Consider the following 16,501-nt stretch of genomic DNA (forward strand, 5'->3'; position numbering starts at 1 on the left):
AACGGGGCGTTTAATGCCTGTGCATTTTTCTAATTTCAGAGCCTTTCAACAGCATTCACAAAGAATACAATTTCGCAAGTCTCGATGTCCTGGAGGATTTTCCCTTGGACACCTTTTTGTAAAAATCTGCTTGGGGGTGGGGAGGAGCAATCTGAGTCCCCAAAGTCTGCAAAGCACAGCCCAGAGGCAATGAGTGAGAGCTCCGCAGACTGACCTACGCTCCCCGGGGCAAGGGGCCCGCGGCGCGAGGGCGCCGGCCGGTGCTTGGCCCACCCCGCGCCAAGGAATGCGGGCGGAGGGCGTGGGGGACAGTCTCGCCGCCCCGCGAGGGGCCCTCGGGCAGCAGCCGGGGTGCGGGCGTGGGCGGCGGGGTCGCTCTCCTGGACGACTCAGAGCGCCCCCCACCCCCGGGACCCGGCAGGTGGACCGCGGGGCGCGCTCCCCCTCTCTCCCCGGCCCGGCGCCGGGACCCTCCCCCGAGCCCTTTGCGCCCCTGCGCCCCGGCCCGAGCGCGCAGGCGGCGCCCCCGTTACCTGCCCGGGGAAGTCCTAGAACGCGCGCGGCGCGGACTGCAGAAGGGCGGACTCGGCCGAGAGAGGCCACATTCCTAGGGGAGGGGGCTCCGTCTGAGGGTCGCGGATCGCGGTGCCGGCCCGGGAAGAGCCCGCGGAAGGGAGCCGCAAGCGGGTAAAAGTTGCTTTTCGCCTCGTGCCCCCTGCCCCCGCCGCGAAGCCGGCCTCCGCAGGGTCCCGGGCCGTTGGGCGGCTGGACACACCTTCCGTCCGCGTACGCGGCGGCCCAGCGCCGGCGCTCGGGCCCCGGCCCGGGGAGCAGAAGCCCGCCGGCGGGCGGCGAGGGTCCGGGGCCGAAACCGACGCAGCAGCGCGCACAGACGAATCTGAGCGGCTCCTCGCCGCCGGCGCGGGAAGCCCGCGGCCGATCAGACGCAGACTTGGGGTGTCCGTCCGCCCCGGGGGGCGCCGGAGCCCGCGTGGACGCGAGGGGTGGGGGAAGGGAGGCCGGGAGCGGCGGCGGCCGCAGAGACCCGGAGCCCCGTTTTAAAGATGGGGGCGGATTTTAAACGCAAACAGCCGGCGGAGGGGAGGGGCCGCGCGGCAGGCGGCGGGCAACTTTCCGCGCCGGAGGTGCGGCCGGAGGGGCGGCGCCGGCGGAGGCGGGAGTCGGGGGCCGAGGGGAGTCACTTTAAAGGCTCTTTCTTACCCACAATGCTTTGTGGGGACGTTGACAAGTGGATCCAAGATGGCGTAGAAAGTAATGACAGGTAAGTCCTGACTTCCCCTTTCGCCGCCGCCGGGACCGCTCCGCGAGCTGCCGGCGCCCTCCGGAGAGGCGCTGGGCTCCCCTCCGGCCCCTCGAGCCCCGGAAGGGGCGGCCCCGGCGCGAGCCGGGGGCCCGGGCGGCCCGCGGCGGGGCCTGGGAAGCGGGGCTCGTCGAGGCGAGGCCCGGACGCTGGGGCTGTTTACAGCCGCTTCCCCTCCCGATCCCCTTCCCCTCCGCCGGGGGCCGCGCCGCCCTCCGCCCAGGCCTCGGAGCAGGCCTCGCGGACCCCGCCGCGGGCCCGCGGCAGGCTCGTCCGCGCCGGGCTCCCGGGAGGCTCGCGCCCCTCGGCGGGGTCGCCGCTGGGGGCGGGGAGCGCGCGGGCCTCCCACGCCCCGCTCGATTGCCCCTCTGGGATCGGACTTCTGCCCGCGTGGGGGCGGGGGCCGGGAAAAGTGGGCCGGGGGCCCCTGCCTCCCCAGCCGGGGGTTGTTTCCTGAGCTTCACTTTCTTACCCCCCCCTTTCTCCGCCCCCTCCTCGGAAATTCTCATTGGCCCACGAGCACATCAACAAAAATAAAAACAGACGATCCTTTCCGGAGATTGCTCTAAGACTCCCCTTTTCTAGAGCTAAAGGACTGCAGTTTCATCTAAGGAACTTTGATTCCTCTCTCCCCAAATTATTTGAGCTTTCTGTACCCTCTCCTTTGCTGAGGATCCTCCAGCCCGGTTTGGAAATCAGGGTTTTAGGATTCTTCTTGGATTGAGATCCTCAGGTTTTGTCTGAAATTCAGAATTGTTGTTCCTTCACCCTCGCCACTTACACTTTTAAGGCAAATCATTAATATAATAATGTATAACTCCAGACATAGTGGATTTCTAGAGTTGGGTGTGGGGGAGGGGGTTGGGGAGTAGAGTTGTCCTGGCTCGCTTGTTCTGAATTTTGCACTTCCTTAAACTCATATGAAAGGATTTCGTCCCCTTCGTCTCTTCTTTTTAATTCTTTTTGAAAGTCCAGTCTGTAAGAGATGACTTTTTTATGTTTTGGATTTTAAGGGCGTTTTATAATTTATTCTTTTTTATTTTAAAGTAAAACAGACTCATTAACAAAGCTGCATACTGTACCATTTTGGTAGCTTTTTCCATTTGAAATTTAGGTGCCCTTTCACTTCACGTTGATAGAACGTTTGCTACTACTTATCTTGTCTCTTATTGGTGTTGTACAGACACATTTTACTTTTCTGTTTGCCTCAGGAATTGGATGAAGTAATTGATCACTAAAGAACTACAGTGCTGGTGAGATGTGTAAGGTGAGACTGCAGTTAAAAATGATTTCCCTTTTTCCTTCTTTATTTTAATCAAGTCATAAGGGTAAGACTGAAGCTAAGTAATTGGATGGGACTATCTTTATTTTCAAATGAGTCCCTCTGTCAAATGGGTGTAGAGGCTGAGCTGGATTCAGAAAAGAAGACTGTGTCAAGTGTACAGACTTTTCAGGGACTCCAGCACACACAACGGTAGTGGAGCTTATCCAGAGCCAAATGTTATTTGGAGCCATCCTTGATGAGTGTCTTTTCCAGGGGTAATTATAGTTTGCCTATTTAAATTTCCTTGTGTAACTTTAATTGAATGTCTTAATTTTATCTGTGTCGTGGTGTTTATCACTTGCTGTACATCGCGTGTCAGTGATTGTGTATGTGGATTTTGTGTGTCTTGTGTCAAGTACACCCTTTCCATTGGAAAGAATTATTTTAGGCAAATCCTGCTTTTATTTTCTGAAAAATGGAATAATGCTGGTCTCTCTCGTAATTATTTTGAATTATAATAGTATTAAGTTTTGGTTAACATTATGGAGAAGACTGGCTTTTCATTGTTTTCTGGTCACATGTAATATGTGAAGTCAGAGTGTTGCTTTACTTAAGCCAACTTGTGAGGCTTTGAATTTACAGAACAGCGCTGATACATGTCAATGAACAGCACTGGGGAGAAGGAGAGTGGTTTGCTAATTTTACATTCTTCACAAGCAGTTTTCTCAACTTGAAAAAAATATCTTTTTTAAAAAAATTTTAGGCATTGTAGATGTACTATACAGTGTGTGTAAGTGTGTATGTCTATAAAAATACTTTACTATGTTTTATTGAGAACATGTAAGTTTTGGTAGATTGGTTACTGCAGTTTTTTTTTTTTTTTTTTCCTTTAATACATCTGGATAGCCTTTGTATTTTGAAATCCTCTCTATCACATGTCTAGAAGAATAAGCTGTGCTTTATTTTTTTCGAGATTGAGGCATACAATTGACATTTTTGCCTTAAAAAAAAAAACTTGGGAGAGGAAGGTGGACATAAACTAAGATCCTTTTCTAAATGCACATACCACGTTTGGTTGTGTTTTGAAACTCAATAGTGCTTGTGTGTATCACGTATATTTTTTATTTTTATTCTTAGAGCAAATATGGATTTAAAAATTTATTTTCAGCTTACTGATGGAGGCATATTCATGGCTTAGATCTCCCAATGTGTACCTTTGTTTTTTTTAATTTACATATTACTTTGTGGAAAGAATCACCTAATCTACTTTCTGGCCTATGGAGATGTTTGTTTATAATCCAAAAGGGAATATTTAGAAATAGATAATCTTATATGGCTAGTGTTGTTTGGCCTGAACTGTGTTAAGAAATTTTCCACAAAGACGTTTTCCACAATTTTCACACCTGTAGATCCTGTGAAGTGTTAATATTCACTTCAAAGTGAAGCTGGTGTTTGGCCACCAAGCAGGTTTTTACACAAAGCATTCTCAAATGGGAAGTGCCATAGTGTAGAAGTTTGGGTGAAGTGAGAGTCTGTGTCTTTGACGTGAATAAAGACACAGCTTTTTCAGTCTGTCCTTTTGGCTGGGGAGTAGGACACTATTTCGTGGAAGGCTGTAGTTTTGGGGAGTCAGTAAGTACCTCTCTATCAGCTGGTACACTTGGATTTTGCGATTATTACCAAGAAGTTTCATTTCTGATACCATAAATACTCAGACTGGATTGTTTCAAAGTCTGTACACAATTTATGGACAGACCAGTGTTTCACTGGAAAAGGGAGTGATGCCAAAATAACAGTAGAAATCACTCCTACTTGCAAAGTGCCTTGTGGAATTGAAGAATATAGAGCATGCTCACGAAAGGCTAAGAATTTTGAGGAGGGCTCTACAAATAGGTAGACCAGACCTTACACATGCAGTTTTTTCTCTGTTTAAGAAGCAGGCACGGCATTGATATCAAATGCAAATAAGCCTCTCATTATCTGTCCGACTCTATTTTTAAGACTCCAGATACATGCCCAGCACAAGAAATAAGGTCCTTTGCCTATTGTTTTAAATGCATAGAAAATTTGGGGCCAAGTTTATCAACTTGGCAAACAAGAGAGGCAGAGGAGCTACTTAAAAATTATAAACAGATTGTTATGGTTGTTTATTTCCATCAACTTAGATAAGTATACATGCAAATATTTGATTTCCGAGTAATATTTTGAAATGTTTTCTAGGCGGGAACTATGATATGTGTGGAGAGTGTGGCTCCTCCAGCTTACGTTCATTTAAGTTACTGGCTGTAGTCAGGGTGATTTCTATAATGCTGGCTAGGAGCAGCATAAAACTTAGTGGTCTGTTACCTCTGAGGTGGCTGGGATAATACCTCTGAGTTAACCTGAATTTAACAGAGTTAATATTTTTCTTTCAGTAATAAATAGTAGATGTAACATGAAGATTTTTAATTTCTATATATATGTATACATATGTGTGCATATATCTTCTTTTTTTTGTAAAGCTACCACTTGTCTAAAGCACATTGAAAGCTTTCAACATACTACTAAACAATCACATTAACTGGTTTGCTCATGTAAGTGGTACTGGGTCAGTTTCTCCAAGAGCAGGAAGTTATCTGGTAAAACCAGAGTTGGTGTGTTCAACTTGTTTTGACCCCAGAAACCCCTGATTCATCATTAGGTTCTTCAACGAATGCATGGCATATTTTTTGACTGAACCATTTTGAAGTGTGAATGTTTGTGATTTTTGTCATTTCTATGTCATATTTTAGGTGTTCTCTGCACATCTGAATTTGCCTTTTTGCTTTCTTCTGTGGATCTTGTATGAAAATATTCCTGTGAGGCGAGCTTCCTATCAGTGAGCAATATGTGTAAATAATATAGGTTTACAAAATTACTTATTTTTATGTAAAACTGATGGCATGCCATGGTAAACAAACCTGAGCCATGGTTAAGTGTATAAAGTAAAAAAGATGAAGAAAAAAGCCTCTTCTCCTTCCTCCACCTGCGGTCCTGCTCCCCTGATCTGAGGCAGAAACAGTTGGTGTCATCGGCTTCTGGAGGAGCCCTTTGCTGAGGCGCCCTGGCAGCTGGAGGGTGGGGAAGGCATGGCCACTGAGCTCGCTTACATGCTGTGCAGGGACGAGTCCGCCCTTGTTTCCTGTGATGTTAAGTAATATTGATAATCTTAAACTTCCATCACTGTAAGATAACTGTGACTGAATTGTTAGTCAAACACTGAAACTGTTAATTGCATTGTTAGGTTGGTACAGTTTTGATTTGTTGATCTTCTAAGAAAATAAATATTTGGAAACTGAATTCATGTAGCGTTAGGGCTGGGAGTAATGTTGGTAAATTAGCATCTGTGGAATTTTATGGTGAGACGCACAGTATATTTACTATAGGCTTGTTATAACTCATTATCTTTCCTTTAGTTTTCAGAACAATTTCAAGATAGTTGTTATTTCTGCTTTGCAGAGGAAATTTAGGCTAAATGTGAATTTACTCACGTAAAGTCACAAGACTAGTAAGCAGCGGCGCTGCGTTGTGCCTTGGAAGGGGCGTGCTCTTCCCATGTGATGGGCTCTGCTGTTTGTGTCTAGTCTCTCTTATTTTCTGCGTGAGGAAATTGAGGCCTGGAGGAGGCAAGCGACTTGCCCAAGGTCACACAGCTAATCAGTAGCAACATTCAATCAAGCTTTTATCTCTGGACCCTTATCTCAGGACTTTTGGTCCTGGCTGGTTATGCTACATTTTACTGAAATACTGTGGACCAAAAGACCATCTTCTGTGACTACTGGATACAAATGCTTCAGAACTGATATGTCAGCAATCCTGTTTTCTACTCTGTATTAAAAGATTCCTTCTCTCTCTTTCAGAAATTATAAAGAGCTCTGATGGGCTATTTGGGTAATACCCAGTGCAGTGAACTGCAGGTGAGTAAGGCTTGGGAGAACCTTGTTTAGAAAGAAAGAACTTGATGGTGCGTGAGAAGAGTCTTAAACTAGAGGAGTGTCTGCTCAGGAGGAATGAGGTGGGACAGCGTGGAGAGAGCAGGGCTCTGGCGCAGCAGTTGGACCTGGAGCTTCGGGTACTGATGGGATGATGGTGAACAGACCACCTGACTCTTCGTCAGTGTGTTTGAAGAGAAGTGAGGATAGGTTAATCTTACACTTCTGTTTTGAATGAGTAACCGCACAGGAGTTCAACCTATCTGCATAAGATTGGATCTTAAGAGTGCTTCAGGTTTCATGTCAACATTCTTGAGTGGTAGTCACCCTGTGCTCTGATGAGCTGGTTAAGTATTAAATTGTTTGTTTTTCCTGTTATCTGCTGTGTGCGTGCGTGTTGTCATGGATGACTGTACATGTCTGCATTTTTGAGGATCTAGGTACTGAGAACAGATCAGTGGAACGCAGGTTCAACTTTTTTTCTAATGGTTGTGTTCACTCCACACAATGGTGGTTTTAGTCTTTCAGATTACTTATTTTTTGCTGAAATGCCCTAAGAAAGACAATTTAGTCTTGAGTATTATTTCACAGTAATTAGTATTCTTAGTCTGTTATAGTATCTTGGCCATTCAGTAGTAAACTTAGAAAATGATTGTACTACAGAAAAAATTAGAAGACTGCTTTAATATGGTCCTTCTGGGATATCAGTGCTAAAATTAGTTTTTGATGTATTTTCAGTGCTAGCTGCAGAGACTTTAATGTGATAATGCTATATATTTTTAAAGTTTGTAATTAAACTCTGGCTTGGCTGCTTGCTGATGGCTAAAGTGAAACATAGTTGTAGGGTTCTTTGTTTCTTGAGTTGCGGTAGTTTTGCACGATTCATTGTCCACAGGTTCCTGGGGATGATCAGAAGACTAGTTGAGCTAGTTTGTTAGTCCTTGGAAAGCTGGAGTCTGGGTTGTTGTTGTGATAAAACAAGTACTGAGGGCTCTCAGTTAAGGCCAAAATGAGTAGTAGAAGAGAGGCATGGACCTCTTCTTGAGACCGTGTCAAATTTATACCCTGGAACCCCTCATTTCCTCAGTATGGTAAAATTTTGTCTTATATGATGAAGTAATTTAAAAATTAATATTAAGTAAATTGTTAAATATTTGAGTTACCACCCTCAAACAGTTGATTTTCCTTTTGGCATTCCATTAAAAATATATATATATATTTACTGTACTCATTTTTAATTATGCACATAATTTGTATTTTTCCCGTATACTAAATGATGAAACATTTCCATATTATAGGTGTCACAATTTTAATTTACATGATTACACTTTGAGAGGCTGCAGACAAGTCATGCTGTCAATAATTTATGTTAAATCTTTTTATGTTAGGTATTTGTTTTGCTCGCTGATTTTCAGTTAATACTTTAATCTACATTGTTGTAGATATTGTATTTTTTTCTAGCTAATTATATCTTTAGGATAAATTTCAGAATGTATTGTTGTGTTAAATGATATGAATGACTTTATGGCTTTTGATATTGGGTTGGCGATAAAGTGCGTTCTGGATGTTGTGGAAAAACCCAAGCAAACGTTTAGGCCAACCTAGTATATATCGTGGTACTGTTTTTCAAGAGTGTTACACCAGTTTGTACAATTAACAGATACACAGACTTACCTCTTTCACCAAAACTGGATAGAAATACATTTTTCTTTGTAAGTCCTTCCTTGTTTCGTAGTGTAAAGTAGCACTTGCACTTCTTAGTTCTACACTGTTGGATTTTTCTCTTTGAGTCTCTTCATGGTGAATTGTTTGTTCATATCCTTGGCAGTTTTAATCAATAAACTATTGATGTGGGGCTTTGGTTGGTAAGGCAAATAGAACCAGCTAATAAACAGGTAGTCGTTAAAAAGATGATCCGAACAAGTTCAGTGAGAATATTTAAAGAGAGCCCGGCCTGGATGGTGAGTTTTCTTGAGAGGAGTGGTGAAGGGGAACAGGTGAGTTATTTCAAGGTCCAGTTCCTCAGTTACCCTCAGGTGTCCGCTGTGCACCACGCAAGGCCCGCAAGGGTATCAGGGCACATCCCGGCTGGAGGAGGAAGCTGCTCAGGACCTGCCCAGCTCGGGGCGCTGGCTGCTGAAGTCGCTCTGGAGGGCTGCGGGGAGCGCTTTCCGGAGCCTCGTGTGCTCGTGGTGGCATGCCGCTGTGCTGCTGTGCTTCGGAAGCTCAGTTCAGAGGGACGCCAAGATGAACAAAGCATCGTTTCCTTTGACAAGGAACGAATCGCCTAGTGGAGAGAGTTAGGGACACCAGAAAGGACTAATAGGAATTTGAAGGGTGCCGTAAGAGGGGTTCCGTGGAGGGGTGACACTGCCCCCTTGGGGCTATCGGGGAGCACGTCAGCTGCACCCGCGTGAACACGAGAGGCCGTGGAAAGAGGAGGGCATTCCGGAGGGACGGACTGCCAGAGCAGCGGCGGAGCCGTGGGGCCGGAAGTGAGGCTGCATCCGGAAACCGCGTTATCCCGGTTTCCTGGACTCTGGTTACCTGAAGGCGAATGTGGACGGTGAGGCTATTGAGAGGTCGTGACTGGGTTTAGGAGAATGAACGTGAGGGATTGGCAGTGGGGCTTTTTGTTGGGTCCATGGTGATAGCCCAAGACAGGGGTGACTGCCTGAATTGGTGTCCCTGAGAATGAAAGGAGGTAATGGAGTCAAGAGGTATCTTGGAGGTTAAGCAGAGAGATGTGCTGATTAGGTAGGAGGGAAGGGAACCATCAGTTCTGTCTCTCAAGTCGGAGTTGAGGCTGAGGTTTTTATGGCTGGATAGCTGGAAGACATCAGGAATATGGAAGAATGGGTCTTAGGGGTTCAGAATAGAGAAAAGACAAGTTGCATTTTGTGTGTTGAGTTTAAGGAGCTAGTAGGAAGCCGAAATGAGTATTTTAACCCTGGAAGGAACAGATGAGTTTAGGGCCCAGAGGAGTTAAAGGAATCAGTGAGGTCTCATAGTTAAATAAAGCAGAGTGAAGAATGAAGCGTCCTGATTCCCACTCTAGCTTTCTCTTCACTGCCTCATAAGAGAAGGTTCTCTGCTGTGGTATGCTCGATAGAAAGCTAGAAGTGGCAGAGTTTATGTTGGGAGTAAAGAGTTTATTTTTTATTTACTTTTTTTTTTTTAAACTATGGAAAATTTCAGACACACGGAAGTAGGATATAGTCAGTCTCACTGTACCTGTCAATCCAGCGTCAGTAGCTGTTGCTCTTGTTTCATCTGTTTGCATCAGTTGTACTGAAGCAGGTGGGATACAGTGTCTTGGTGCACTCGGACTGTGCGCTTTGCAGGCAGGGGAGCTGAGCAGTTTAGCAGGGTGTGTGCTGAGTTTTCTGGGTGGGGGTCTGTAGTGAACAGAAGTGGGATTCATTGCCAGAATTCCTGGGGCAAATCACTTACATCTTCTGAGTTTTACTTTCTCTGTGAGATGGAGATAATAATGCCAGCTTCACAGAATCTCTTGAGATGAGATATATAAAAACCATCTGTGAACTTGGAGGCCCAAGTGTGATACAGATTTAGTTGTCCGTAATAACAAAAAGGTAGTGCTGTTCCTTTGGGCTTCTATGTTGCTGGCATGAAATTTATATTATTAAATACATTGTTATTCAACAAATACTTACGTGAAGCACCTGAGGCTTCAACAGTGAACAAAACAGACAAACCTGCAGCTCTCCTGGAGCTCATGCTCTAGGTCTGGAGGATAACAGGAAGCTCATACCTCAGTAGTGCTTAGTGTGGAGCAGACGCTGTTCTAAGTGCTTTCATATTTCACTCTGTTTTATTCTTGCAGCAACTGTGAAGTGTAGACTGTTATTATTCCCATTTTGCAGATTTGGAGATGGAAGCAGATTTTTAGGCAGATAGCCTCAGGTCACAGTGCCACGATTCAAATGCTGGCAGATCTGGCTTCAAGCCTTTACTCTTAGCCCCATTTTAGAACTCTTCAGCTCATTCACAGCGTACTAGTGTTTGATACAAATAAAAAAGGTAGGCCCAGATTCTCATTGAAATGAAAACACAAACACGGATGAAAACAATGGCAGTACATGGTTCTCTGTGGATGGCGTGTATTAGTGCTCTTGCACAGGGAAGTACTTTTCTCCCTGACTTTGGTAGGCTGCACCGGCTTTCGTGGATTCTTTGGGTACAGGTGGCCAAGCCAGTGGAAGGAAGTCAGTTTTCTGCTGGTACTTGGGGAGAGTCTCTTCTCGAATGAATCTCCTCGTTTACAGTTCTTCTTCCTTGTTTCTCTTGCTCCTCTCTTTCCTTATCTTGAGGAAACTCCCTTCTCTGCCTTGCCTGTTCTGACCCTCCTTTTCCTCACAGTCTCCCTTCCCAGTCTCCTCAGCTGCCCGCGTTCTGAGGGATTTCCTGCCTTCTGCCTTCGCCTTCTCCTCCCTAGTCTGCCTCTGTCAGCCATCCTGGGCCTCGCCCTCTGTTCTGACTTTCCTAAGTTTGTTCAGTGGGACTAATATCAGGACCTGTTTCCTGTCTCTGGCCATGGCTCTGCCAGCTCTCAGTCCTCCTCTGTGGGCAGGGGAGGTTGGGAAATGGGCAGTGCGCATTCCTTCAGTTTGCACCAGGATTAGGACATGGGCCTCACTGCTTTTAAGGAGGGTAGGAGGGTATTATGACTTATATACTTGAGGTGTTTTTTTTTTTTTTAATTCTGGTAAAATATATGAAACATAGCATTTATTTTAGACCATTTTAGCATGCAATTCAGTGGCATTAAGTGCTTTCACCTTGTTGCGCAACCGTCAGCACCATCCATTCCATCTCAGAACTTTGTCATCGTCCTGACTTGAAGTTCTCTACTCATTAAACACTAACTCTCCATTCCTCGCTGCCTCCTGGCAGACATCATCCTGCTTTCTGTTTCTGGGATGAATAAGGCCCGTTTGTACCATAGGTATCTCCTATAAGTGCACTTACATAGTGTGTGTCTTCTTGTGACTGGCTTATTTCACTTGGTACGTCTTCAGGGTTCATCCATGTTGTAGCATGTGGCAGGACTTCCTTACTTTTTAAGACTAAGTAATACTATTGTATTACTTGCTTCCCAGGTGGCACTGGTGGTAAAGAACCCACCTGCCAATGCAGGAGACCTAAGAGATGTGGGTTTGATGGGTTTCCTTGGGTTGGAAAGATCCCTTGGAAGAAGACAAGCAACCTATACTCCAGTATTCTTGCCTGGAGAATCCCATGGACAAAGGAGCCTTGGGGGCTGTGGTCCATAGGGTTGCATAGAGTCAGACACGACTGAAGTGACTTAGCATGCACACATGCAATACTGTTGTATGTAAATACATTTTAAAGAATCCATCCAACTTTTGATAGACACTTGGGTTGCTTCCACCTTTGGGCTTATTGTGAATAATGCTGCTGTGAACATGGGTATATATATATCGTTCAAATCCCTACTTTCAGTTCTTTGGGAAATACCCAGAAGTGGAATTGGTAATTCTGTGTTTAATGTTTTGAGGAACCCCCTTACTATTTTCTATAGCAGTAACACCATTGTATGTCCACCAGCAGTGTACAAGTATTCTAACTTCTCCACTTGCTTGTCAGCACTTGCTTTCTGTTTTTTTAATAGCAGCCTTCCTAATGGATGTGAAATGATAACGTATTCTTGTTTTAAAGGTATTTTATGTAGAATTATGGGCTTCCCTCATGGCTCAGTGGTAAAAGACTCCCCCTGCCAATGCAGGAGACAAAAGAGACACGGGTTCAGTCCCTGGGGATCCCCTGGAGTAGGAAATGGCACCCCACTCCGGTATTCTTGCCTGAGAAATCCCATGGCCAGAGGAGCCTGGCAGGCTGCAGTCCATGGGATTGCAAAGAGTTGAACACAAGAGTTTAGACTGAGCAACTAATCAATAGCAACATGTAGAATTACAGAATTTCAGGACTAGAAATGGTGTTAAAGATTTCTAATTCAGTTAGCTGTAGACAAGAAAGAACGTTCTCCTGTGTCTTAGCATTTCCACCTCTTTCCCATTTGAGAAAGGCATTTTGGGCAGGTGGTTCTATACTGGATCTTAGGGTCAAAATGAACTGTGTCTGACCCAAGGTTCATGGAATACAGCTTTGTAAGAGATCTGCTCTTCTGTTCAGCCAGTGACTAATTTCTTAGGCTTCTTTACAGTTTCCAACTGTGTCTTCTGAGTTATTTCATCATTTTTCCAGCTTCTTTAAGGGATGAGGTAGTGGTATTCAAATAAACAGATTTATTTTAAAAAAACTAGGTAAGTTAGAAATTAATGAGCCCAAGATCAATATAAACTGCTCCGATGATAAAAAGACTATATTCAATATTAATTGGAAGGAAATGTAAATATTATTCCTGGGTGCTAGCTATAATTTCTTAGTATGTAAAATAAGCCATCCCTTTTCAGTCTTTTTTGGAAAAGATGAATTAAAGTATAAAATACAGTATATTTTATATTTATGAGAAATTATAACTTCTAGCCTATTTTGGGTTTTGGATCATTTTTTTAAGTTAAAGAAAATTTAGTTTAATTTATATTATGACAGTCTTTAGGCCAGAGAGCAAAGTTATAAGAATAGTATAATCAATACCCAATTCTTTGCCTTATATCAAGATTTGCATTCTCTGTTTCTCTGTCGAATAGAATTTTTTTCTTCTGAGCCAGCTGAAGGTAAGTGGCAGACATCTTAGATGGCATTTCATTCACACTTCAACAGGTGTCTCCTAAGAAGGAGAGCATTTTTCTTTATAGATATAATACCATTATCACACCTAAGAAAATAATTCAGTAATACTAATGGTTATACTGCCAGGTATCAAGCCCATATATAATTTTTCCCATTTTCCCCACATGTATTTCTTTATTTTTATCCCTTTAATTTCTTTTGATGCAGAGTAGTTACCTTCTTCCTTTTTTGTTTTTCAGATAATTAAGCACTGAAAGTGAAAGTCGTTTAGTTGTGTCAGAGTCTTTGTGACCGCATGGACTGTATGCTGCTGCTGCTGCTAAGTCGCCTCAGCCGTGTCCGACTCTGTGCAGCCCCATAGAGGGCAGCCCACTAGGCTCCCCTGTCCCTGGGATTCTCCAGGCAAGAACACTGGAGTGGGTTGCCATTTCCTTTTCCAATGCATGAAAGTGAATAGTCCATGGAATTCTCCAGGCCAGAATACTGGAGTGGGTAGCCATTCCCTTCTCCAGGGGATCTTTCCAACCTAGGGATCGAACCCAGGTCTCCTGCATCGTGGGCAGATTCTTTACCAGCTGAGCCGCAAGGGAAGTCCAAGAATACTGGAGTGGGTAGCCTATCCCTTCTCCAGTGGATCTTCCCGACCCAGGAATTGAACCAGGGTCTCCTGCATTGCAGGCGGATTCTTTACCAGCTGAGCTATCAGGGAATTAAGCATGTTGCTTGTTAAAAAATTAGAAAATGCAAATTAATTTTTAAAACTCTGTCATCTACCACTCAGAGATACCTACTTTTAATACTGGAATAATTGCAGACTTAGAGAAAGTTGTAAATGTAGGTCAGAGTTCTCATACATTCTTAACCTGCCATTGTTAATATCTTACATTTTTAAGATACATTTGTCAAATCTAAGAAATCATCATTGGAAAATTAGTATTAGCAAATTTCCAGATTTTATTTGAATTTCTCATTTTCCCAAAAAGCCCATTTCCTGCTCAGCGTCCACATTGGATGTTGTTGTCATGTCCTCTGGGCTCTGACAGTTTCTCAGATTTTTCTGTTTTTTTTTTTTTAATGACAATTTTTGAAGAGTCCTGGTTCAGGTATTTCATAGAATGTCCCTCAATTTGGATTTATCTGATGTTCTCCCTATGATTAGACTGGAGTTAAAACTTTGGGGAAGGAGATATTTACTTTTAATATTTTGTTTCATCTTTCTCTCTCTGGACTTTTTATATAAAATATTCTCTCTATATATAGATACATATCTCTCTCTATATATAGAGATATATATTCTCTCTATATATGTTATCTCTCTATATATAGATATATAGGTATCCAGGCCCAGGATATAGACTATTACTTTATAATCTGCTAGATTTTTATTTATAAAATGGGACTGCACTGTAGATATTATTTTATAATCTGCTTTGGTTATTTCACATCTTTCAAGTAACCCCTGGTCTTAGTTTCTGTAAAACACTGTTCTGAATTTCAAACATCTGATTTGAAAATATAGTTCTAAAACATAGACTGTTGGTAATTTGAAGAGAGCCTTTAAGAGGAATGATGGTGGTCATTGTGTGGTACCCTTTTGTTTTAATTGTGCAGTTGGCTCTCTTATGTTGGTTTGTGTTTAATTACTGTTATGTGTTTGCAAGGCTACACAGATAATCGGGAAGGGAAAATGAAGAAATACAAATGACAGAAAATGTTTTATAATAAAATTCTCTTGGCAAGCAGCAACCTTTTCGCAAAGTCAGCCTTTTAATATAGTTTACTTGCTTTATAAATATGGTTTTTTGTTTTTTCATGTCTTTATTGATTAGTAAGCATGTTAAATGATTTGGCAGGAGGCTCAAAGTCTTCAAGAAATAATTTGGAATTACTGATCCAGAACTGCTGACAGTTCTCAAAAATGGGTTAGGAAAAGTCAAAGTGATGGATGGAAAAAAAGTCTTAATTTTAGCTCGTGATGTAACTTTTCTTAAATTTAGAGTTTCTTTTTTTATAATTTACTAAAACAGATAGTAGACAGTCCATCACGATATTATTTTATGTATTTAAAGCATTTTGATTTGCTATATTGAATTTCATTCATTCTGGAAATTAGGAGAATTTACCTCTTTAAGAAAGAGATTATTCAAAGTAGAATATGATTGATGATCTTAGCTTTCCGTTTTCTTCTCAGTAGGTGTACTCTGTCTTCTAATACTTCTTGCATACTCAGTGATTTTATAAGTTTTAGAGGAAAATGCAAGTCTGGCCGAATATTAAGCACAATACAATAAATAAAGCTTTTTTACTTCACAGAATATTCTGTCTGTGTATCCCATAGATTCATCACAGATTCTAGTTTTGGATAAAAGCAACTGCATTTTAAGAGAATACAACATCCCTATGACATTGCTATTTGAATGAGAATTGAGTTTGGTTCAGGACAGTTCCTGGAATGCTTGGCATTTAGGTTACCTTAGGTCAACTCTTTTGGAAATTCAATTAAAGTATTTATTGAATGGTTTTAGTGAATAGGATGGTTGTCATGGGAATATAGATGATATAAAACAGGACTCTTATTTCTAAGATAGTTGTATTGGTCAGAGAAGGCATCCAAGATAATGACGTGTAAGAGGCAGACCATCCTATCAGTTCAGTTCAGTTTGGTCGCTCAGTTGTGTCCGACTCTTTGCAACCCCATGGACTGCAGCATGCCAGGCCTCTCTGTCCATCACCAACTCCTGGAGTTTACTCAAACTCATGTCCATTGAGTCATTGATGCCATCCAGCCATCTCATCCTCTGTTGTCCCCTTCTCCCACCTTCAATCTTTCCCAGCATCAGGGTCTTTTCAAATGAGTCAGCCCTTCACATTAGGTGGCCAAAGTATTGGAGTTTCAGCCTCAACATCAGTCCTTCCAATGAATATTCAGGACTGATTTCCTTTAGGATTGACTGGTTGGATCTCCTTGCAGTCCAAGAGACTCTTAAGAGTCTTCTCCAACACCACAGTTCAAAAGCGTCAATTCTTCGGCGCTCAACTTTCTTTATAGTCCAACTCTCACATCCATACATGACTACTGGAAAAACCATAGCCTCTACTAGACGGACCTTTGTTGGCAAAGTAACGTCTCTGCTTTTTAACATGCTGTCTAGGTTGGTCATAACTTTTCTCCCAAGGAGTAAGTGTCTTTTAAAAAATTTTATGGCTGCCGTCACCATCTGCAGTGAT

At 43.3% G+C, this 16,501-nt stretch overlaps 1 protein-coding gene across 7 annotated transcripts in view; it reads left to right on the top strand.

The window, feature by feature from the left end:
* Positions 1-1,191: 1,191 nt before the first annotated feature.
* Positions 1,192-16,501, top strand: part of HELZ (helicase with zinc finger) — a 146,310-nt gene continuing 131,000 nt past the window's right edge. For 3 of the 7 annotated variants that reach the window (XM_070388907.1, XM_070388905.1, XM_070388911.1), the window contains exons 1-3: positions 1,197-1,282; positions 2,533-2,588; positions 6,464-6,520. The gene's annotated coding sequence lies outside the window, so the exon portion shown is untranslated. Of the gene's footprint in view, positions 1,283-2,532; positions 2,589-6,463; positions 6,521-13,512; positions 13,676-16,501 lie in introns of all 7 variants that reach the window. The other 4 variants (XM_070388908.1, XM_070388906.1, XM_070388909.1 and 1 more) reach the window with 4 other exon arrangements.

The sequence above is a fragment of the Bos mutus genome, chromosome 19, assembly GCF_027580195.1.
Source record: "Bos mutus isolate GX-2022 chromosome 19, NWIPB_WYAK_1.1, whole genome shotgun sequence".
In the NCBI taxonomy this organism is placed as follows: domain Eukaryota; kingdom Metazoa; phylum Chordata; class Mammalia; order Artiodactyla; family Bovidae; genus Bos; species Bos mutus.